Here is a 25,109-nt window from a genome sequence, read left to right as displayed (position 1 = left end):
GACCAGTGACAGCTGATTGCACAGGTGTGCAAAGTGTAGAAGATGCGTTTCCTGCACCTGTACCCCGGCCCCAAGCTACCAAGCCTAGTAGTCATCACACTCAGCAAAGGTCTGGTGGTCCCACTCCCAGCAGCAGCACCAGTAGCCAATCTGTGAACCTGCTGAGTATGCTGAAGGCATTTTACCAGCCAGTGCCAGATACTCCATCTAGCAGCAGCACCACCAGCGGACAAAGTGGTCACCACCGCCAGCGGCTGGCTCGTATGGTGGACGATTACTTGGGGTCAGCCAGTGCTCCAGACAATATGGAGAGTAATGATGACCCCATGCAATATTGGACCAAACAATTGGATACCTGGCTTGAACTCGCTCAGTATGCACTGGAGGTTCTTGCATGCCCCACCGCCAGTGTTCTTTCTGAGCGAGTATTTAGCGCTGCAGGTGGAGTGGTCACCGACCAACGGACCCGCCTGTCCAAAAACAATGTGGACATGCTAACATTCATTAAAATGAACGAGTCATGGATCAGTGACAATTACAAGGCCCCTCTCACTGATTCAAGAGAATGAGTCCAATACATAATCACTAAAAAAATTTTAGGACTGCCGTGGAACCACCTCTAGGTCCCATGGCCTACGACAAGTCCTGCTGCTCCAAACAATTTTTTAGGACTGCCGTGGAACCACCTCTAGGTCCCATGGCCTACGACAAGTCCTGCTGCTCCAAACAATTTTTTAGGACTGCCGTGGAACCACCTCTAGGTCCCATGGCCTACGACAAGTCCTGCTGCTCCAAACAATTTTTTAGGACTGCCGTGGAACCACCTCTAGGTCCCATGGCCTACGACAAGTCCTGCTGCTCCAAACAATTTTTTTAGGACTGCCGTGGAACCACCTCTAGGTCCCATGGCCTACAACAAGTCCTGCTGCTCCAAACAATTTTTTAGGACTGCCGTGGAACCACCTCTAGGTCCCATGGCCTACGACAAGTCCTGCTGCTCCAAACTATTTTGTAGGACTGCCGTGGAACCACCTCTAGGTCCCATGGCCTACAACTTCTCCTACTGCTCCCAAAAAATTATAATAACTGCTGTGGAACCACTTCTAGGTCCCATGGCCTACAACTTCTCCTGCTGCTCCCAAAAAATTATAATGACTGCTGTGAAACCACCTCTAGGTCCCATGGCCTACAACTTATCCTGCTGCTCCCAAAATATTATACAGACTGCTGTGAAACCACCTCTAGGTCCCATGGCCTACAACTTCTCCTGCTGCTCCCAAAAAATTATAATAACTGCTGGGAAACCACCTCTAGGTCCCATGGCCTACAACTTCTCCTGCTGCTCCCAAAAAATTATAATGACTGCTGTGGAACCACCTCTAGGTCTCATGGCCTACAACTTCTCCTGCTGCTCCCAAAAAATTATACAGACTGATGTGAAACCACCTCTAGGTCCCATGGCCTACAACTTCTCCTGCTGCTCCCAAAAAATTATACAGACTGATGTGAAACCACCTTTAGGTCCCATGGCCTACAACTTCTCCTGCTGCTCCCAAAAAATTATAATGACTGCTGTGGAACCACCTCTAGGTCCCATGGCCTACAACTTCTTCTGCTGCTCCAAACAATTTTTAGGACTACCGTGGAACCAGTAGCTCCCATGGCCTACGACAACTCCTGCTGCTCCAAACCACACTTGTAAATGACTGCCGTGGAACATCATGGTTTACGCGACAACTCCTGCGGCTCCAAACCACAATTATAATGACCACCGTGGAACACCATGGCTTACACAACAACTCCTGCTGCAAAAAAAAAACAACAACAAAAAAATAAAAAATAAAAATAAAATAAAAATAATTAAAAAACAATGAACGGTGGAACAGACGCTAGGTCCCATGGGCTACCATTTAGCACAAACGAGGTTTCAATTGCGACTACTTTAATTTTTCTGCCGGAATGCAGAATTCCGCAGAATTTCGCAAAATTCTGCGAAAATGTAATGGAGATGGAATTTAGCGCTGGCGGAATCCCCCAATTCCGGCAGAGCGGAATTAGGACCTTCCGATCATCCCTTAGCAAATATAACAATCTTTATTAAACACTTTGTAAATCCATAAAAACATCTAAAAACAATGTAGCTGCAAGCAGCAACTCACCACAATACATGTAATGTGGGATAATAGTATCAACTGTGCCTCACCACCTCAATGTGAAAATAAGCCCTGTAACCTGCATGGATGGTCAAATTTGGGTTCAGATCATGATCCCAAAATGAGACAATATCAGATCCGGGTCTAGTACTAGAAGTAAGGTGCAAATATGAGTGGTAGTCCCATAGTAGTCAAAGTGCAAACAGTGCCAGTGAAAGATATGCTCAAAAGACATAAATAATCAAATAATGATGATCAAAAATTGCATATAGGGATCAAAACGCTCCACGCACACAAAACGCTTCACGCGTGGCGTGGTTTCAAGGCACTTCTTCAGGAGCAATGCATTGTGGGAAATGAGTTGTTTAAGAGCTGGAGCCCTCCAGCGAAGTGGCGCTCTGATTGGATGGAATGAGGGGCGTCTAACACTGAAGCGGAAGTCTTGCCCATTCAGATTGCGTTTACCATTGTAATGGAGCGCGGTAAGCCCAAGGTTGCAGCGCATACGTAATAGCGCTGTATGGAAGTCCGCGTTTTCCTTAGTGGGCGTGCATAAACTAATGAGCCGATGAGCAAAGGAGCTTCACCGTGGGGGGATGTTGTGCCAAGTTGGAGCGCAAGCAGTCTCCATGGCAAAATGTCCCATACAAATAAACACATACAAAGTGTTTATATGGTCTATGCAGTAAATAACATAATTGTATCAATATATACGGGGAAAAAGAAACAATAAATAAACAGAATGTTAGTGAAATCAACAAGGAACCCAGAGCATGAGCACCCATGGTGAGGGGCACACTGCCCTATCAAAGTGTCCATGTCCCAATAACAGCCATTCTGTTCTGTGCAGTAGGCACAACATATGGTGTCCATGTACTGCTTAATTTATTTTGTCATACTTGGTATGCGCTAAATTAGCCTGGGACAGATAATAAGCTCTTTTGGGATTCAATATCACCTCTATGCTGATGACACCCAAATTTCTTGTTCTGCCCCAGACCTCTCCACACTACTATCAAAAATCCCCGAATGTCTATCTGCTGTATCTACATTTATGTCATCCTGCTTCCTTAAACTCAATATGAGCAAAACGGAGATTGTGATATTTCCACCTTCACTCTCTGTTCCACCTCCCATTGTCACAATCAATGTAGATAACACCCCAATAGCATCAACCCCCAAAGCGTGTTGCCTATGGGTAACTCTGGACTCTGAGCTCTCCTTTAAACCACATATTAACACTTTAACTACCTCCTGCTACTTCCATCTCAAAAACATTTCCAGAATCCGTCCCTTCCTTTCACAAGAAGCAACTAAAATGCTTTTGCATGCCCTAATCATCTCCCGTCTTGACTACTGCAACACCCTACTCTGTGGTCTACCAAAAAGCAGACTGGCACCTCTCCAATCCCTACTAAACTCTGCGGCCCGTCTCACCCACTTCTCTTCTAGATCCTCTGAGGCAGCCCCTCTCTGCCAATCCCTCCATTGGCTACCAGTTGCCCAAAGGATCCAGTTTAAACTTCTCACACTTGCATACAAAGCTCTACACAAGCTATCGCCTCCATACATTTCCTCTTTAATCTCCAGATACCTCCCCGCCCGGACCCTCCGTTCCTCACAGGAGACCCTTTTTCCTCCAGCCTAGTCACCTCCTCTCACTCTCGCATCCAAGACTTCTCACGGGCTGTCCCTCTCCTTTGGAACTCCCTCCCTCAGCCGGTTCGTCATGCCACGAGTCTGGAAACCTTCAAACGTACTCTGAAAACACACCTGTTCAGACAAGCCTATAATTAGCTATAAGCAGCACTGAAGGCACACTGGCTCACCCACTAATCCTTGTGTTTCCTTCCCTTTTGTTTCCTCCCCACTACCCTCTAGATTGTAAGCCTGCAAGGGCAGGGACCTCCTCCTAGTGTTTCTCATACTGCTGTTATTTTAACATATGTACATGTACCAACTACATATCAACTATGTATGTATCTATATTTATTCTATTCAATGTCATGACTGTACCGTGTCTTGTATTTCTTATGTATATTTGTTCCCCATTATTTATTTGTATTATGTACAGCGCTATGGAAGATGCTGGCGCTATATAAATAAAAAATAATAATAATCTTGGAGTGGCCAATTTCCCAGGAGGGGGTTAAACAAAAACATATAGAAGTATGTCCATGAGTAAAAAAGAGCTCATTTTCCAGATTAATTCCAGAGGACACCAGCAGAGGGAGTCCGGACATCAGAGTTGTAGCCACGCATAGGGAGATGCTCCACAAATCACTTCTGTAGGTTGAGATGGATCTATATAGATATTTATCACATGGTTCCAACAATATGCTCAATCTCGAGTTCATAAGCACTAGTATATGGGGAAGAAAAACAATACCGTAAGTATCCAGAATCAATTGTCACAAATAGTGGAAGTGATGCTTGAATGTGAATAAAAGTGAAAATGTGCATATATGTGCACTTAAGTGCATAATATAATGATTCCCACAGGCATAAAAATATCCTACCAAGCTGCACGGACCACTTACCAAGCACCGCGCAACCGTGTATGCAACAGTGACCACATCTGTAAAACATAAAAAAACATGTGAATGGCGTGATAAAGCAAACTGGGTGAGTACATTCCACCTACCAAGGTTGTACTCCCCATATCAGAACAGGTGAAGAAAGTGAAAAAAGTGAACATATGTGGCACCAAATGGTAGTCTGCGCTCACCTACACAGAACTCCATCTGGTCTGGTGAAGATAATATTACATGACCCATCTCCTGGTCACATGCATCACACAAACCATGAACATTTGGATGCTATAAAAAAACATATATATACATATATACATATATTCATACATACATACATATATATACATAGAGTCCAATAAAGGGCTCCTCAGGAACTTACCCCAAAAATGATTTGAAGGAGAACTCCTCGTTCAGACCCCATCTGATATATCCATCTTAGTTCTTTTTGTAGTAGGCGTTTACTTAGGTCCCCACCTCTAGGGCCTGTTGTTACACATTCCAAAACAACTACGTTTAAACCTGCTGTTCTCCCCTGATGAGAACATAGAAAATGGGAGGCCACACTTGTCAATTGTTTGTGATTTAAATGATCCCTATTTGCTAATGAGATATTAGACAAATGTTGCTGAACTCTTTTCCTCAGCTGATTAGTAGTAGTAGTTGATAGGGCAGTGTGCCCCTCACCATGGATGCTCATGCTCTGGGTTCCTTGTTGATTCCACTAATGTTCTGTTTATGTATTGTTTCTTTTTCCCTGTATATATTGATACAATTATGTTATTTACTGCATAGACCATATAAACACTTTGTATGTGTTTATTTTTATGGGACACCGTAGCTTTGACATGGAGACTGTTTGCGCTCCAACTTGGCACAACATCCCCCGGCGGTGAAGCGACTTCGCTCATCGGCTCATTCGTTTATGCACGCCCACTAAGGAAAACACGGACTTCCGTACAGCGCTATTACGTATGCGGGCATTGTCACGGAACAGCCGTGAGAAACGCGGGCGAATTGGAAGGATCCGCACAGTCCAATTTCTGATCGCTTTCTGGCTAAATTTGTGCAGCCATTACAGGAATCAGAACTGACATTCCTGGGGTTTTTTTTTCTTTCCCTCCTTCCACCAAACGGCAAGAGCCTGCTGCAGAGTGTCCCTGGCTTCAAGCTGTGCTGATGGCCCATCCATCAGATATAGTTGATAAGCAGGATGGCAGAACCAATTTAGTTGAGAAGAAGTAGACATTCTGGCTCCCCTCCCAGCAGGGGAGCTGACACTTAGCTTGCTGCTGCAAGCTTCAAAAGAGCAGTCACCTAGGAATGACCTGCTGTAAATCCCAGATGTATATCATATTCCATAAACTGCTATGTGTGTCATATTTTCTGTGTTGCCAGGCTGGCAGATCCTCCAAACTAACAGAGCATGTAGGGCCCTGTCTGGGGCTGGTTCTGAGAACGTTTCAGAACATTCTGAGGTAAAGACTGCCAGTTAGGCCATTCGAAAGTGCCCTGATGATACCACAGGGGTCCCACCCCTCATGTTTGGTATTAGTGTTGGGCGAACACCTAGATGTTCGGGTTCGCGAACGTTCGCCGAACATCGCCACGATGTTCGGGTGTTCGCGCCGAACTCCGAACATAATGGAAGTCAATGGAGACCCGAACTTTCGTGCTTTTTAAAGCTTCCTTACATGCTACATACCCCAAATTTGCAGGGTATGTGCACCTTGGGAGTGGGTACAAGAGTAAAAACAATATTTGAAAAAGAGCTTATAGTTTTTGAGAAAATTGATTGTAAAGTTTCAAAGGAAAAACTGTCTTTTAAATGTGGAAAATGTCATGTTTCTTTGCACAGGTAACATGCTTTTTGTCGCCATGCAGTTATACATGTAATACAGAGAAGAGGTTCCAGGAAAAGGGACCGGTAACGCTAACCCAGCACCAGCATCAGCACACGTGATGGAACAGGAGGAGGCGCAGGAGGAGAAGGCCACGCTTTTTGAGACACAACAACCCAGGCCTTGCATGAGGACAAGAAGCGTGCGGATAGCATGCTTTCTACCGCCATGCAGTCATAAATGTAATAAAGATAAGAGGTTCCATAAACAGGGACCGGAAACGCTAACCCAGCAGCAGCACACGTGATGTAACAGGAGGAGGCGCAGGAGGAGAAGGCCACGCTTTGAGACACAACAACCCAGGCCTTGCAGGAGGACAAGAAGCGTGCGGATAGCATGCTTTTTTCCGCCATGCAGTCATAAATGTAATAAAGATGAGAGGTTCCATAAACAGGGACCGGCAACGCTAACCCAGCAGCAGCAGCAGCACACGTGATGGAACAGGAGGAGGCGCAGGAGGAGAAGGCCACGCTTTGAGACACAACAACCCAGGCCTTGCATGAGGACAAGAAGCGTGCGGATAGCATGCTTTTTACCGCCATGCAGTCATAAATGTAATAAAGATGAGAGGTTCCATAAACAGGGACCGGCAACGCTAACCCAGCAGCAGCAGACGTGATGGAACAGGAGGAGGCGCAGGAGGAGAAGGCCACGCTTTGAGACACAACAACCCAGGCCTTGCATGAGGACAAGAAGCGTGCGGATAGCATGCTTTTTACCGCCATGCAGTCATAAATGTAATAAAGATGAGAGGTTCCATAAACAGGGACCGGCAACGCTAACCCATCACAGATGGTCACTGTTCATGTTACTTGGTTGGGGTCCGGGAGTGTTGCATAGTCGTTTCCAATCCAGGATTGATTCATTTTAATTTGAGTCAGACGGTCTGCATTTTCTGTGGAGAGGCGGATACGCCGATCTGTGACAATGCCTCCGGCAGCACTGAAACAGCGTTCCGACATAACGCTGGCTGCCGGGCAAGCCAGCACCTCTATTGCGTACATTGCCAGTTCGTGCCAGGTGTCTAGCTTCGATACCCAATAGTTGAAGGGTGCAGATGGATTGTTCGACACAGCTACGCCATCTGACATGTAGTCCTTGACCATCTTCTCCAGGCGATCGGTGTTGGAGGTGGATCTGCACGCTTGCTGTTCTGTGGGCTGCTGCTGCATGGGTGTCAGAAAATTTTCCCACTCCAAGGACACTGCCGATACCATTCCCTTTTGGGCACTAGCTGCGGGTTGTGTTGTTTGCTGCCCTCCTGGTCGTCCTGGGTTTGCGGAAGTCAGTCTGTCGGCGTACAACTGGCTAGAGGAGGGGGAGGATGTCAATCTCCTCTCTAAAGTCTCCACAAGGGCCTGCTGGTATTCTTCCATTTTGACCTGTCTGACTCTTTCTTCAAGCAGTTTTGGAACATTGTGTTTGTACCGTGGATCCAGAAGTGTATAAACCCAGTAATTGGTGTTGTCCAGAATGCGCACAATGCGTGGGTCGCGTTCAATGCAGTCTAGCATGAATTGAGCCATGTGTGCCAGAATCCTGCCAGAATCCTCATCATCCTCTTGTGAGCGTTGTGATAGTTGTTGTGATGCATCATAGTCGTCACCTTCTTCCTGGTCTGCTTCTGCTGACCATTCGCGCTGAATTGTGGAAGTCCAACGTGCACCGCTCTGGCCCTCGTCAGTGGTGGCATGAAATTCCTGCTCCAACTCCAGCTGTTCCTCCTCCTCTTCTTCGTCATAGCTGCTGGGGCCAGCATTTCCTGAGGCGGATGACCTGATGTTGGTACCATCACGCTGATCGTTTTCTCCTTCAGATTCCCACAGTTGCATCATGACAGCTGTTTCCTTGATTTTCAACATTGACCTCTTCAGTAAACACAGCAGTGGTATGGTAATGCTGACTGAAGAGTTGTCACTGCTCACAAGCAACGTGGACTGCTCAAAATTTTGAAGGACTTGGCAGAGGTCCAACATGTTGGCCCAATTGGATCCACAGAAGCTTGGCAGCTGTCCGGATGCGCCTCGGTACTGCGCCGTCATGTACTGGACCACTGAAACTCTTCTGCTCGCAAAAGCGGGCTAGCATGTGCAGCGTAGAATTCCAGCGCGTAGGGACATCACACAGCAAGCGATGGTGGGGAGATTGAAGCGCTCCTGCATCTTGGCGAGTGCCCCCGAAGCAGTACTGGAATTTCTACAATGTTTGGCCACTCGTCGCACCTTCAACAGAAGATCGGCCACGCCTGGGTATGTCCTCAGGAACCGCTGAACTACTAGGTTCATCACGTGCGGCAGGCAAGGGATGTGTGTCAGCTTAGCCAACCTTAAAGCGCAAATGAGATTACTCCCATTATCACACACAACCATGCCCGGTTTCAGGTCCAGCGGTGCCAGCCACAATTCCGTCTGTTCCTTTATTCCCCTCCAAATTTCCTCCCCTGTGTGCTGCTTATCCCCAAGGCAGATCAGCTTCAGCAACGCTTGCTGACGCATGTCAACAGCTGTGCTGCACTGCTTCCACGATCCTACTGCTGCTGGGTTAGCGTTTCTGGATGAGGTACAGCTTTGAGATGCGTTGGAGGAGATGGAGTCAGAGAGGTAGGTGCTGCTGTTGTTATCCAGTTGGAGGGACGGCGGTGCAGCTGTTTGCGGCGTGGGCAACACCCGCGCCGTAGCAGGTGAGGAATCGCTGCCAGGCTCCACAAGGTTCACCCAGTGCGCGGTAAGGGAGATGTATCGACCCTGGCCGAACGCACTCGTCCAGGTGTCAGTGGTGAGGTGAACCTTGCAGGCAACGGCATTCTTCAAGCTTCGGGTTATTTTGCTGACCACGTGCTCATGAAACTCAGGCACTGCAGAGCGCGCAAAGTGGTAGCGGCTGGGAACCACGTAACGTGGGATGGCCACTGACATCATGCCCTTGAAGCTGTTTGTTTCCACCACTCGATATGGCAGCATTTCGCAGGCCAGAAGCTTGGCTATGCTGGCTGTTACTGCCACGGCCCGGGGGTCATTTGCTGGCAATTTCCTCTTGCGATCAAACATCTCCGAGACAGACAACTGAATCGTAGGGCTGCACACTGAAGGGCTGTTGGTTGTTGTGTTTGATGAACACTGGGAGACCTCAAGAGCACTACTCTGGAAAGTGACAGTGTCAGCGTCTGATGTTTGTGAATGTTGTGAACCATGCAATGGCTGGGCTACTGCTGTTGCTGAGGCGGGTCTGGTGGTGAGTCTGGTGACCCCAAGGGAGGCAGTGTTGCTGGTACCCTGTCCTGCCGCGTTTGCCCACAGAGTGGGATGTTTGGATAGCATGTGGCAGCTCATGCTGGTGGTGGAGAGGTTGTTAATACTTTTCCCCCTGCTCAGGCGGGTCTTGCACACCTTGCAAATCGCCATAGTACCATCCTCAGTGCAGTCTTCAAAGAAAGCCCAGACTTTGGAGCACCTGCCTTGCTGGCGATTTCTGTTTGCGCCTCTTTTGCCTCTCACTTGAACTTCCACGCTTGTGGTGCCTGAAATTGCGCGCCGCCTACCTTGTGGCACAAGGCGAACTCGTGCAGCAGTGGGTTCTTCAACAGACTCATCTGTGCTGCTGCTACGACGGCGATGTTCTCGTTCACAAACAAAATCTGGGTCTCTGTCCACATTGTCCATACCCTCCTCTTCCATCTCCTGAAACTCGTCATATGTCATTGTGGGGGGCCGCCGCCGTGGAGTAGAGCTCCCCAGAACAACCTCTGCGCAGCTCACTCCAACGTCGTCTTCCAGATCTTGTCGGCCAACCTCCTGCAATTGCAACCTCTCCTGCCCAACTTGCTCTGGGATTTGGGTTTCCGAGTCCTCCTCGGACTCGCCTTGTATTTCAGTGCGCGGTGCATTTCCCACAGTTAATGGTTGTGAATCCGGGCACAACATTTCTGGCTGTTCCTCCATTGACCTTTGAAAGGTGGAAGTTTGTTGGGCTGGGAATAGCTCCTGCGAATACCCCATTGTGTCCTGAGGTAATTCATCGGACTGGTTATCTGGCAGTTGTGTGCGTGGTGTCGCTGCCGGTTGTGTCAGCTTTGTGCCCACTGGCTCCTTGTAACTGGCTGAGGACTCGGACCTCGTGCGTGATGTGCTGGTGCTGCTTAACCCACTGCTGGATGCTTGAGAGGTCATCCAAGTAATTATCTGGTCCTGTTCTTTTGGATTTGTGAGGGTTGTTGTCCTGGACAACATGGGCGGTATTGAGTGGGTTTTCTTGGGTGCTCCCCTGTGGCCTGTACATGAACCGTCAGGGGAAACACCTCTTCCCTTGCCCCTCCCTCTTTCACCGGATTTCTTCCTCATTTCACTTATCCTTAAAGTACACGCTGACTGGCAGCAGTACAGTGGCAGTACAGAAATGCTATACAGTGGTGGGTGAGCGGTGTACCACTATTCCCAGCAGCGACACAGAGCACAATGCTATACAGTGGCGGGTGAGCGGTGTACTACTGTTCCCAGCAGACACAGAGTGGCAGTAAACACAATGCTATATAGTGTGGCTGAGCAAGGTACACAGAGTGGCAGTAAACACAATGCTATATAGTGTGGCTGAGCGAGCGGTGTACTACTATTCCCAGCAGACACAGAGTGGCAGTAAACAGAATGCTATATAGTGTGGCTGAGCGAGGTACACAGAGTGGCAGTAAACACAATGCTATATAGTGTGGCTGAGCGAGCGGTTTACTACTATTCCCAGCAGACACAGAGTGGCAGTAAACAGAATGCTATATAGTGTGGCTGAGCGAGGTACACAGAGTGGCAGTAAACAGAATGCTATATAGTGTGGCTGAGCGAGCGGTGTACTACTATTCCCAGCAGACACAGAACAGTAAACAGAATGCTATATAGTGTGGCTGAGCGGTGTACCACTATTCCCAGCAGCGACACAGAGCACAATGCTATACAGTGGCGGGTGAGCGGTGTACCACTATTCCCAGCAGCGACACAGAGCACAATGCTATACAGTGGCGGGTGAGCGGTGTACTACTATTCCCAGCAGACACAGAGTGGCAGTAAACAGAATGCTATATAGTGTGGCTGAGCGAGGTACACAGAGTGGCAGTAAACAGAATGCTATATAGTGTGGCTGAGCGAGCGGTGTACTACTATTCCCAGCAGACACAGAACAGTAAACAGAATGCTATATAGTGTGGCTGAGCGGTGTACCACTATTCCCAGCAGCGACACAGAGCACAATGCTATACAGTGGCGGGTGAGCGGTGTACCACTATTCCCAGCAGCGACACAGAGCACAATGCTATACAGTGGCGGGTGAGCGGTGTACTACTATTCCCAGCAGACACAGAGTGGCAGTAAACAGAATGCTATATAGTGTGGCTGAGCGAGGTACACAGAGTGTCAGTAAACAGAATGCTATATAGTGTGGCTGAGCGAGCGGTGTACTACTATTCCCAGCAGACACAGAGTGGCAGTAAACAGAATGCTATATAGTGTGGCTGAGCGAGGTACACAGAGTGGCAGTAAACAGAATGCTATATAGTGTGGCTGAGCGAGCGGTGTACTACTATTCCCAGCAGACACAGAGTGGCAGTAAACAGAATGCTATATAGTGTGGCTGAGCGAGGTACACAGAGTGGCAGTAAACAGAATGCTATATAGTGTGGCTGAGCGAGCGGTGTACTACTGTTCCCAGCAGCGACACACAATGACTGGGGGGACCCTGGCTAGAGTGGCTGGAGCGCGAACTACCCTGCCTGCCTACCCAAAGCTAAACTCACAGACAAATGGCGGAGATATGACGTGGTTCGGGTATTTATTCACCCGAACCACGTGACAGTTCGGCCAATCAGAGCGCGTTCGGGTCCGAACCACGTGACCCGTTCGGCCAATCACAGCGCTAGCCGAACGTTTCGGGGAACGTTCGGCCATGCGCTCTTAGTTCGGCCACCTGATGGTGTTCGGCCGAACTCGAACATCACCCGAACAGGGTGATGTTCTGCAGAACCCGAACAGTGGCGAACACTGTTCGCCCAACACTATTTGGTATCAGACTGCTGGGTAAATCGAGACAGACCTGAAAATGTTAGTAAATCTGCCCTGACCTGTACGGTTCTGTGAGATAGAGCCCATATATGGTTAGATATGATTTCTGGTCCCCAGGACAAGGGGAGGACTCATCTCATATTCTAAGGGGGTGTGTGGCTCCCGCCCTCACTCCCTCCTACTGGATCAGGGGCATAAGAATGGCAGAGGAGCCAAACTCAGTGTCCTCCACCCTGAAACACCATCTTGATCACATCTGTGCCAGCTTGAGGATATGCTGGCATCCACCTGGTCTGAACTCTGAACTTTGACAGAAACAAAAGGACTTTACCAAGGACTTTATGATTCTTCCCACAAAAGGACATCTTTCCATGAAACTAAGTATTTTTTCTCCCTTTCTTTTATTTTTCATGCTGGCTATTAATGTTTCAATAATTGTTGATTTTAATAATTGTCTGTATATATTAATTATTTATATTGCCCGTGAATAAAGACTTTATCAAAGTCATTCACTGTTCCGCTACCCTGCTTCTCAGCCGCACAAACTGAACCAGACTTCTGAAGAGACGCTACTGTTGTTACTAGCCAGACAGAAGAGAGTGTGTTTAACCGTTTTTATTCGCAGGACCAGTCAGTCAGTCGGGTCCACTGGCCCATACCAGTGGTGGTGTCAGATACCCTGAGATAGTGTGTAAGTTGTAATTACCGTAACCTCACAGGCTCCCTTCTGGTCAGGCTGCTGCTGAAATTTCTGTCAGTTTCTGCGCAAAGATCACGACCGAAGCTTGCATGGTCTGTGTTCTGAAACTGATTGGAAGGCAATTCGCGGTCTGACCACTAGGGCTCCTGTGACAGTGTTTGGCAGTGGTTGGGATCTGTGTTGTGCTGAAAGTATCTAAGATAGTGCTAGCGCTATCAAGAAACAAACTAATTCGTTGGTGTAGCTGGAATGAAATATATTTTTTATATATACAGAGAGACTGTGTAGCCAGTACCCCTCCCCAAAAGTTTTATTTTATTTGGCGTGGAAATGTCTGGGAACTACAAGAACATGTGCGCCAGGCACAGGACCTGCAAACTCTTTGCCAAACGAGAGGCATTGAAGTCGGCCACAAGAAACACCAGGACCTGGTAACGGACTTGTTTCAATGGGATACCCAGCAACCGCGGGAGCTGGATGTGTCTGCTGAGGTAGACGCCAACCCATCTGACTCAAGGCAAGGGGAGCCAGAGGCTGAAGATCCTAGGCGTACAGAGGTTGAGCAACCTGCGGGCAATGCTGCAACAGTTACGCAAGAGGCTGTCAGTGTGGTCCCCAATCCCAGAGTTTCTGAAAGTAGTCGCCCGGAACCGGCCAGTACTGGACTGTCCGTTTGTACTGATCCGCTAATGCAGCAGGCATTACGACAGCTGATGGAGACTGACCTGGAAAAGTACATGCAGTACATGCAAGCGCGTGAGGAGCGGCGAGCGGCTGCTACAGAACGGGAGCTCCAACGACAGCATGAGCTAAACATGGCAAAAGTTCACCAGGCCAGCCGGAGTTCTCCGCCTGCTGTTGAAGGAGCTGCACCACCCGTAAGTGCAAAATTTAAATTTGCTAATATTGAAAAAGACACTGACATTGACTTGTTTCTGCGGTCTTTCGAAAAAGTCCAAGACCAGTGGGCCAGACATCTGACACCTTTGCAGCGCTACAAAGCGCTTGATGCTTTCGCAGAGTTACCTGCGGAAAAAGATAATGATTATACTGCTATAAAAAACGCTATCATTACCAAATACCAGCTGACGCCAGAAGCCTATCGCAAAAAGTTCAGGGCCTGGCAGAAAAAGTCTTCTGATTCTTATCGAGATGTGGTCAGCAGCTTGCGCACCACACTCTGCCAGTGGACTCTAGGCCTCACCAAAGGGTCTTATGATGTCATGGAGGACTTGATAGTCCTAGAACAATTTCTGAACATTTGCCCTGCTGATGTACGACAGTTTGTGCTGGAGCGCCAGCCTGCGTCAGCAACTGTCGCTGCAGACCTCGCTGAAACCTTTGCAACTACCCAGATGTCTGATGCACGCAGAACTGTCCCATCCAGCTGTAGAGGAGGTCAGCCCAATACCCCGGCAGACTCTCCTGCCCCTGTGAGCCGTCAGCCAGCGAAGCTGCGGCACCCCGGCCTGCAGCCCCTGGAGAGGTCACCTGTCACTACTGCCGCCAGCCCGGACATATGAAATTCGACTGTCTGGAGCGGAGACAGACACCACCAGCACCTGCAGCACCTGTATCCCCTGTACCTCACCCACAGCAGAGGCAACCCGCCAGCGAACCACAGCCTGGATCATCAGATTTTATTCTGTTTGCCCGCGGAAAGGAAATCCGCAACCGAACCGACCAGCAGCAGCCTGTTAGAGTGAACGACAAAGTTGTCACTGGATTCCGAGACACCGGAGCTGACATCACGTTAGTTCACTCACACCTTGTGCCAAAGGAGAGCATCAGCTCCAGCCGATCCCTTGCCCTTACTGGAGTAGAGGGCACCCTTTTACACGTAGCCCACGTGAGAGTGAGCTCGACTGGGGAGTAGGGGTCCAAGAAAGGGTTGTTGGGGTTGTGAAGGATCTCCCAGTTCCTGTGTTGCTGGGGACTGATTTGGGCAAGCTTGTGTCCTACTACGAACCTGCCACGACCGCCTTGTCGCTCACGGAAGGAGACGGACTCTCCACCCACCACCAGGTACTTTATAAACTTGGGGGAGCACCAGGGGGAGGTGGGTTGAATGTGCCCAGTTCAAGCGTACCCGGTTCAATAGTGCCTGCTTCAAAGGCACCTGAGTTTGATGTACAAACTGTCTGTTGTGATGAAGATGTAACTGTACCTGTGTTTAATGTACAAACGGTCTGTAATGAAAATGTGTCTATGCCTGTCACTGTCATTAATGCATGCAACGATGATTTGAGTAATGCCAGGCTGTGCCATTCTGAAGGTATACCTGTGCTAGCAGTACCACGCAGCTGTACTGCTCAGAACCCGAGCTCAGAACAGGTGGAGGGAGTTCCGGCCTCCTCCTCCTCCTCTGACCGCAGGGATGAGACCTTTCAGCCACTGGCCTCGTGTGACATGAGCCAGTTGGCTGAAACTGACAGCGTATTCACAGCAGCACTACAAAGGGACCCATGCCTGGAGGTGCTCAGGCAGCAAGCCTCTGAGCCCCTCGCAGACGGGGCCGCTTTCAAGGTGTACTGGGGAGGCGGGAGACTGTACAGCCAGTTTGTACAGCCCCCTACAGCTAAATCACATGCAAATACCAAATGGCTTGTGGTCCCGAGTGCGTTCAGGGGACATGTGCTGAAATCGGCACATGGTAATCCTCTGACAGGGCACTCAGGTGTCCGCAAGACACTTGCCTGTATTCAGAAACAGTTTTATTAGCCCAGGATAAACAGGGATGTAGCCAAATACTGCAAAGCATGTGCCATCTGTCAGGAGCATGGAAGGTCCAGGGATTCCCGCGGGGTTCCCTTAGGGCCACAGCCACTTAGCAGGGAACCCCTGTGTGGGCTGGCTGTTGACCTACCCAACTTACTGCCCGTTGTCAGCAGTCCTGGCAGACACCACATCCGACCGCAGTGGCGCAAACTCCCTGTCCAGAACGGCCCATGTCGGGTCAACCCTGAGGGTAGTGGACCGCGACCTGTCCAGGTGAACCGAGTCGCAGGCTCCAATGGGTTTTCCCGCCGTGCCGGCAGCTCGAGACCCGTCAGGTTGGCCGACACAAGGCAGGCAGCCGACACCAGAACGCCGACGGGCTATCCCATTGCAACGGGGAACTAGACCAGATATCGCAGGTTAGCGGCAACGACACACATCTTGCTGATGCATGTCTATTTGCCTTCTCACCAGGGGGTGCTGTCACGGAACAGCCGTGAGAAACGCGGGCGAATTGGAAGGATCCGCACAGTCCAATTTCTGATCGCTTTCTGGCTAAATTTGTGCAGCCATTACAGAAATCAGAACTGACATTCCTGGGGGGTGTTTTTCTTTCCCTCCTTCCACCAAATGGCAAGAGCCTGCTACAGAGTGTCCCTGGTTTCAAGCTGTGCTGATGGCCCATCCATCAGATATAGATGATAAGTAGGATGGCAGAACCAATTTAGTTGAGAAGAAGTCAGACATTCTGGCTCCCCTTCCAGCAGGGGAGCTGACACGTAGCTTGCTGCTGCAAGCTTCAAAAGAGCAGTCACCTAGGAATGACCTGCTGTAAATCCTAGATGTATATCATATTCCATAAACTGCTATGTGTGTCATATTTTCTGTGTTGCCAGGCTGGCAGACCCTCCAAACTAACAGAGCATGTAGGGCCCCGTCTGGTGCTGGTTCTGAGAACGTTTCAGAACATTCTGAGGTAAAGACTGCCAGTTAGGCCATTCGAAAGTGCCCTGATGATACCACAGGGGTCCCACCCCTCATGTTTGGTATCAGACTGCTGGGTAAATCGAGACAGACCTTAAAATGTTAGTAAATCTGTCCTGACCTGTACGGTTCTGTGAGATAGAGCCCATATATGGTTAGATATGATTTCTAGTCCCCAGGACAAGGGGAGGACTCATCTCATATTCTAAGGGGGTGTGTGGCTCCCGCCCTCACTCCCTCCTACTGGATCAGGGGCATAAGAATGGCAGAGGAGCCAAACTCAGTGTCCTCCACCCTGAAACACCATCTTGATCACATCTGTGCCAGCTTGAGGATATGCTGGCATCCACCTGGTCTGAACTCTGAACTTTGACTGAAACAAAAGGACTTTACCAAGGACTTTATGATTCTTCCCACAAAAGGACATAGTCAAAGGACAAAGTCATTCACTGTTCCGCTACCCTGCTTCTCAGCCGCACAAACTGAACCAGACTTCTGAAGAGACGCTACTGTTGTTACTAGCCAGACAGAAGAGAGTGTGTTTAACCGTTTGTATTCGCAGGACCAGTCAGTCAGTCGGGTCCACTGGCCCATACCAGTGGTGGTGGCAGATACCCTGAGATAGTGTGTAAGTTGTAATTACCGTAACCTCACAGGCTCCCTTCTGGTCAGGCTGCTGCCCAAATTTCTGTCGGTTTCTGCGCAAAGATCGCGACCGAAGCTTGCATGGTCTGTGTGCTGAAACTGATTGGAAGGCAATTCTCTGGTGTGACCACTAGGGCTCCTGTGACAGGTGTGTCTTATTGTGCTCCATTACAATGGCAAACTCAATCTGAATGCAGATGACTTCCGCTTCAGTGTTAGACGCCCCTCATTCCATCCAATCAGTGCACTACTTCGCTGGAGGGCTCCAGCTCTTAAGCAACTCGTTTCCCACAATGCATCGCTCTTGAGGAAGTGGTGCCTTGAAACCACGCCACGCGTGGAGCGTTTTGTGTGCCTCCCACCGCCCTTACCTCAACACTGCTGGGACCCGCAGTACCGGTACATGTATGTATACACACACACCCATTTTTTTCATCTCGCAACCTTGATCCCTATATGCAATTTTTGATCATCATTATTTGATTATTCATGTCTTTTGAGCATATCTTTCACATTGGCACTGTTTGCACTTTGACTACTATGGGGCTACCACTCATATTTGCACCTTACTTCTAGTACTAGACCCGGGTCTGATATTGTCTCATTTTGGGATCATGATTTGAACCCAAATTTGACCATCCATGCAGGTTACAGGGCTTATTTTCACATTGAGGTGGTGAGGCACAGTTGATACTAGTGTCCCACATTACATGTATTGTGGTGAGTTGCTGCTTGCAGCCACATTGTTTTTAGATGGTTTTATGGATTTACAAAGTGTTTAATAAAGATTGTTATATTTGCTAATGGTGGTGCTGCATGTTTGTCCAGGACCTCTTTTCTTCTTTTTGATTATTGTGCTTCAATTGTGCTGTTGTAAGTACAGGCATCTCACGTCACGTGTGAACTTCATGCTAAGGAACCAGCTGTTCCCTGTAAAGTGTGGAACAGGTGCACACTTTTAATTATACATGTATGCTTAATTCAGAGCACATCTATCTAGTTCTAAGAATGTGACAGCACAATGGAATTTTGCATGTTTTTTTTATGTATGCATTAGTCATTATGCAATGAGAGAATCATAGACTAATCACAGTATCTATAGCATGTGATGCTGAGTGGAATCCAGACAGTCACAATGCATGATTCACCCAGCCACAGCAGATTTACTGTACTCTCTGATGTAGGCATATACAATCACTTTGACCCATTGTAATGGTAATTCTATTTGACTAGAAGACATTACATTTCTAATCCCAGAAGGAGATGGGGGATTGTTGATGGAGGTTAACATAAGTAAGTAAATAAAGGGTTTTGGAGAAACTTAAGATCTTTGGCCAAGTAATCTGGCAACGGATAAATGAAGTGAACTCTTAATGATTGTAAAATTCAATATACTGTAACTCGTGCCAAGTAAGACCTCCTTGAAATCCGTAAAGTGCTTTCAGCTTGCAACAGGAAGAGGCACCTCTATTTTCATTGCTGAAAACGTAAGCACCATTATAGCCAAAGCGTGATAGCTGGTGCTGTGCAGCCAGAGTCAGTAATGCTATCTGTTAATCAAGCCATAAGCTGCAATTAACAAAATTACTTTATTAAGTAGAGGAAAACATTTTCACTGCAAGAGCAGCCCAGATCCATTTCATTCTTCAAGAAGACATCAAGACTATTATGAATGAGTGCATGCATTTCTTCTTTCTATGTAGGGTCAAAAGGGTCCAGATAAAGATCAATCATGTGAATTACTTTTTCCCAGAGCTGAGACTTTTCTTGCAGATCAGTTGACTTATTATTATTATTTAGGATTTATATGGCGCCAACATCTTACGCAGCGCTGTACAGAGAGTATATTGTCTTGTCACTTAACTGTCCCTCAGAGGGGCTCACAATCTAATCCCTACCATAGTCATATGTGTATGTATATATTGTGTAGTGTATGTATTGTAGTCTAGGGCCAATTTTAGGGGGGAAGCCAATTAACTTATCTGTAGAGATGGCCTGAACCTCCAATTTTCAAAAAGTTCGGTTCGCGCAAACTTTCACGAACCGCAATAGACTTCAATGGGGAGGCGAACTTTGAAAACTATAAACACTTATGCTGGCTACAAAAGGGATGGAAAAGATGTTTCAAGGGGTCTAACACCTGGAGGGGGGCATGGATGAGTTGGATAGACTCCAAAAGTCCCGGGGGAAAAATCTGGATTTGACGCAAAGCAGCGTTTTAAGGGCAGAAATCACATTGAATGCTAAATTGCAGGCCTAAAGTGCTTTAAAACATCTTGCATGTGCCCTTTAAATAGCTTTAAAAAGGTTTTTTAGGGTAAATGATGCATGTAGCATCATGTTTTTTAAAGCACAACTGGGACGTGACAGTTTTCAGCCCAGACACCTCCAAAAATGACACCGCAAGTCCACAATTGTGTTTTGGGTTGAATATAGGTGGTGGTATCAGCAGCAGTGGCCTGTGGCACCGTGGCGGTGGGAGCCAGCGCCAGCTTGCCTCTTGAACACCTCATGCTCAACAACATGTTTTTTGGCCAGATGGGTGATGAAGCTGGAGGTGCCATACTTGTAGGGGTCACAACCTCTGCTCATCTGTAGTTTGCACACATTGTTTCAAGGGGTCTAATACCTGGAGGGAGACATGGTTGAGTGGGATAGACATCAAAAGTCCCGGAAAAAAATCTGGATTTGACGCAAAGCAGTGTTTTAAGGGCAGAAATCACATTGAATGCTAAATTGCAGGCCTAAACTGCTTTATAACATCTTGCATGTGTATACATCAATCAGGGAGTGTAATCCCTCTTCCTCCCTTCTTCCTCCTCCCTTCTCCCTCGTCTTGTCTTGTCTTGTCTTGTCTTCCAGGGATTTGTAGGATGTCAAAAGCCAGCTTACATACATTGGCCAGGGATCAAACCCAGGTCAACTGATTGGAAGGCAGCTATGCTCACCACTATACCACCAACACTACATGCTGAAGCCAGCCTAGCATGTACCATTGTGATATACCCAAGAGAAAAATGAGCTTGCTTATTTGCCTAATTTGCTAGATGAAAGCAGTGGAACACATGGTGATATTGCTTACAGGCTTCAATTCAAGACTTCAGAAAGATCATGTGCCCCCCTGGATGATGCTGGTGTAACACACACAGCAAAGGACAGCAATTTGAAGTCTGGAAGATTCCAGGGCAAAGGTGGGAAGGATGAAAAGCTAGGTGGCCATGCAACCATTCCTGTTAACCTAAAGCTTACTTGTGTCTTACAACACATTGGCTTAAGACTTCACAAAATCCAATGCTCCAATATGGGGACGTTTCTCTGTTTGCTGTTTTGTTTTGTTTTTTGGGTTGTTTTTAAGTGTGGTGTCACAGTTCACTCATCTCTTCAACTACAAGAAAGGCCCAGGAGTAGTCTTAGCTACCCTAATATCTATGTTACGGCAGGGCCCTTATTACACTTTCTCTTACAGGGCTATGGAAACAGTTTTGCCCATGCGATAAAGCGAGCTGCAAAAATGAAATCATGCCTAGCAGAGGATGGTTTCGATCCATCAACCTCTGGGTTATGGGCCCAGCACGCTTCCGCTGCACCACTCTGCTTACGTTTGTATATAACCTCCAAGTTTATGAAGAGTACATTAGTTGAAATAGTTACACTACTATCTATTTTACAGCAAGGCCCTAATGACACTTTCTCTTACGGGGCTATGGCCACCGATTGGCCCATGTGGTAAAGCAAGGTGTAAAAGCCAAAGTACACCTAGCAGAGGATGGTTTAGATCCATCGACCTCTGGGTTATGGGCTCAGCACACTTCCGCTGCGCCACTCTGCTGCTGTACAGCAGATGCTTTGTTGTAGGAAAAAGTGAGTGAGACCGCTTAACCGTACAGAAAAATAGGCACTCCTTTGCCTACTTCTTTCTAGCCTTTGTCATCATAAAAGGATCATAGAAATATATGTAGAAATTTGATATATACAGGTTTTGTTTAACCTCCTTGCCGGTTATCCCGAGCTCAGCTCGGGGTAACCTGCGCAGGAGAATTTCTCAGGCCCCGCTGGGCCGATTTGCATAATTTTTTTTTCCCTACACGCAGTTAGCACTTTGCTAGCTGCGTGTAGTACGCGATCGCCGCCGCTCGCCGCCGATTCGCCGCTACCCGCCGCGCCGAGCCGCCCCCCCCCGCCCCAGACCCCTGCGCAGCCTGGCCAATCAGTGCCAGGCAGCGCTAAGGGGCGGATCGGGGTTCCCTCTGACGTCACGACGTCTATGACGTTGGTGACGTCATCCCGCCCGGTCGCCAACGGGATTCCCTGCATACTCTGATCGCCGAAGGCGATCGGAGTGGGTGGGGGGATGCCGCCGCTTAGCGGCTATCATGTAGCGAGCCCTGGGCTCGCTACATGATTTAAAAAAAAAAAATACGAAAAAAGTGCGGCGCTGCCTCCTTGCCAGATTTTTTAGACCGGCAAGGAGGTTAAAGTGGCGTTAAACTTCTTGGAGCAGACTTTTTTCCTCCCTCCACAAGATACACATGCATCCACATAAAATCGTTTAGCAACAACTGTGTGCACAGTCTCTGTGGTGCAATCAGTTAGCGTGTTTGGCTGTTAACCGAAAGGTTGGTGGTTCAAGCCCAGAGAGAGAAAGAGATGATTCTACATGGCTATCTGGGGTTCTCCTTGGACAACTGTTGAAGGCAAAAGGCAAGGCCTTCCCTGGGTGGGCTTGAACCACCAATCTTTCGGTTAACAGCTGAATGCGTTAACCGATTGTGCCACAGAGACTGTGCATGCTTTTGCTGTTGGATTATTTTATGGGGCTATATGTGTGTATTTTGGAGGGAGGAAGTAAGTCTGCTCCAAGAAGTTTCAGCATGTAGCATTGGTGGTATAGTGGTGAGCATAGCTGCCTTCCATGCTATGCTGGGTTTGAATCTATGCTGGGTTTGAATCCTGGCCAATGTATGTGAGCTGGCTTTTGACATCCTACAAATCCCAGGAGGAGGAGGAGGAGGAGGAGGAGGAGGAGGAGGAGGAGGAGGAGGAGGAGGAGGAGGAGGTGAAAAAAAAAGCACAAGAACAAGATTAGCTCTCAAAAGAGCTGTTGTGGGGTGCTATTTTAGGAATAAGAATCAGCCAGGAGCAAGCTAACAAGCTTACAAGAGCCTAACTAATCTTTCCCTATGAGAGTCTGCCAGCAGCTTTCCTTCCACTAAGTAATGCAGGGACATGAACGACTGTAACGGCCAGCGCTGCCTGCCTTATATAAGGGGTGGGGTGGCTCCAGGAGCTAGTGTAGCCTGATTGGCTACAATGGGCCTGCTGACTGTGATGTAGAGGGTCAAAGTTGACCCTAAGGGTGCACTATGGGGGCGAACCGAACTTCCGGGAAAGTTCGCGTTCGCATGCGATTGCGAACCACCTAAAGTTCGCCTGGAACTGTTCGACGGCGAACTGTTCGGGCCATCTCTAGCCAGGAGAGCTGCTCCAGTGTGACTCTCCGCTTTGAGGCAAGACATGTCTAAGATGGTGTGACACCGTTGTACCTGGCATGCAGCATAGGCTCTGGGGAGCTCGGGCTGTGTAGCTGGAGAGGAGATCACAGCACCAGCAGAGTTGAACTGCCACTCAGCCAAGGAGGAGGAGGAGGATGACGACAGCGAAGAGGATGTAGCAAGAGGAGAGGAGGTGGCAGGAGGCCTGCCTGCAAGCCATGGAGGTGTCACAAGTTGGTCCGCTGCACAGCCACGTACTCCCTGCTTGCCACCGGCCACCAGGTTGACCCAATGGGCTGTGTAAGTTATGTACCTGCCCTGACCGTGCTTGGCAGACCAGGCATCTGTGGTCAGGTGGACCCTTGACCCAACGCTGTGTGCCAGAGATGAAACCACTTGCCACTCAACTTCACGGTACAGTTTGGGTATCACCTTTTTAGAGAAATAACTGCGTTGTCCCAATGGCCACAAATTTACGGAAAGGCCTAAGAGTCCACCAGCTGGTATGGTAACAGCTGGCGAGCTAACAGTTCCGCCAAGTCAGCTGTCAAATGCCAGGTAAGGAGGTGACTGGCAGAAATTGGCCACTTTCGCTCAAAGATTTCCTTCACAGGCACCTGGCTGCTGTGGGCAGAGGAGCAGGAACCGCTCAAGGTCAGAGGCGGAGTGGAGAAGGGTGGCTGTGAAGGTGCAAGGGAGAAAGCGGCTGAAGATGCTGCACCTGAAGGAGGAAGAGGAGTAGGAGGGTGGCTTTTCTTTTGTGTGCTGCTTTTCCTCTGGTGCTCTTGCCATTGCAGTTTGTGCCTTTTCTGCATGTGCCTTTGTAAGGCAGTTGTCCCTACCTGGGTGTTGACCTTTCCACGGCTCAATTTTTGGAGGCAGAGAGAATAGATGGCATTGCTCTGATCTACGGCAGACACACTAAAAATGTACACACCGCTGAGCCCCCTGGGGTGTGGGCACTATGGTGGCCTCAGCAGCTGACGTTGAAGGGCATGTTGGCTGGCTGTACATAGGTGGCGATACATGCCGCCGGACACTGCCACCAGCTGTTTCTGACGACGAGCTCCCCCTGCTTCTTTCAGGAACTCCTCTCTGACTCCCCCTCTGAACTGTCCCCCTGTTCATCTCCTCCATTGGGAACATACGTGGCATCTGTATCATCGTCATCATCATAATCATGCTGCCCAGCTTCGCTTGCCTCAGACACCTCCAAAACTGCACCAACAGCAGGTACTTCATCATCCTCCTCCTCACACATTACGTCCATAGTGTCGCCTAACTCAGACATATGAGGTAGTGTAACTTGCTTAGTGCCTTCATCTGGTTGTAACAATAATGGCTGTGCATCAGTGATTTCCCCACTAAATAACTCTTGGGAGTTGATGGAACGTGCCATCTTCTGAGCACTGTACTTTGGTCGAGGGCCGCACAAAATCACATCAGCACGACCTCGCACACACCTTCCGGGTGGCCTTCCTCTGGGTCTGCCTCTACCTCTGCCTCTACCTGTTTTGTCCATTTTGTCCATATCAGGGGGGATGAAGTGAAAGGTATGCACTAACTTGACTAATACAATGTGCACTCACGTAGGTAGGTGGGTGCACTGAACACAACAGGTAGGTATATGCAGTGATGGGTATTACAAATGTGCACCTGTCACACACACGTACCATGAACAGGTACAGTAACTGGTGGTATTAAATATCACACTGCGTGCGCTCATGTAGGTAGGTGGGTGCACTGTGAACAACAGGTAGGTATATGCAGTGATGGGTATTACAATGTGCACCTGTCACACACAGACAGGTACCGGACAGGCACAGTGACACTGCGTTCACTTACGTAGGTAGGTGGGTGCACTGAAGTGAACAACAGGTAGTAGATATATGCAGTGATGGGTATTACGATGTGCACCTGTCACACACAGACAGGTACCGGACAGGC

Source organism: Hyperolius riggenbachi, chromosome 9 (genome assembly GCF_040937935.1).
Source record: "Hyperolius riggenbachi isolate aHypRig1 chromosome 9, aHypRig1.pri, whole genome shotgun sequence".
Lineage (NCBI taxonomy): Eukaryota > Metazoa > Chordata > Amphibia > Anura > Hyperoliidae > Hyperolius > Hyperolius riggenbachi.
The sequence above is the reverse complement of the archived record's forward strand: the minus strand, read 5'-3'. Positions refer to the sequence as shown.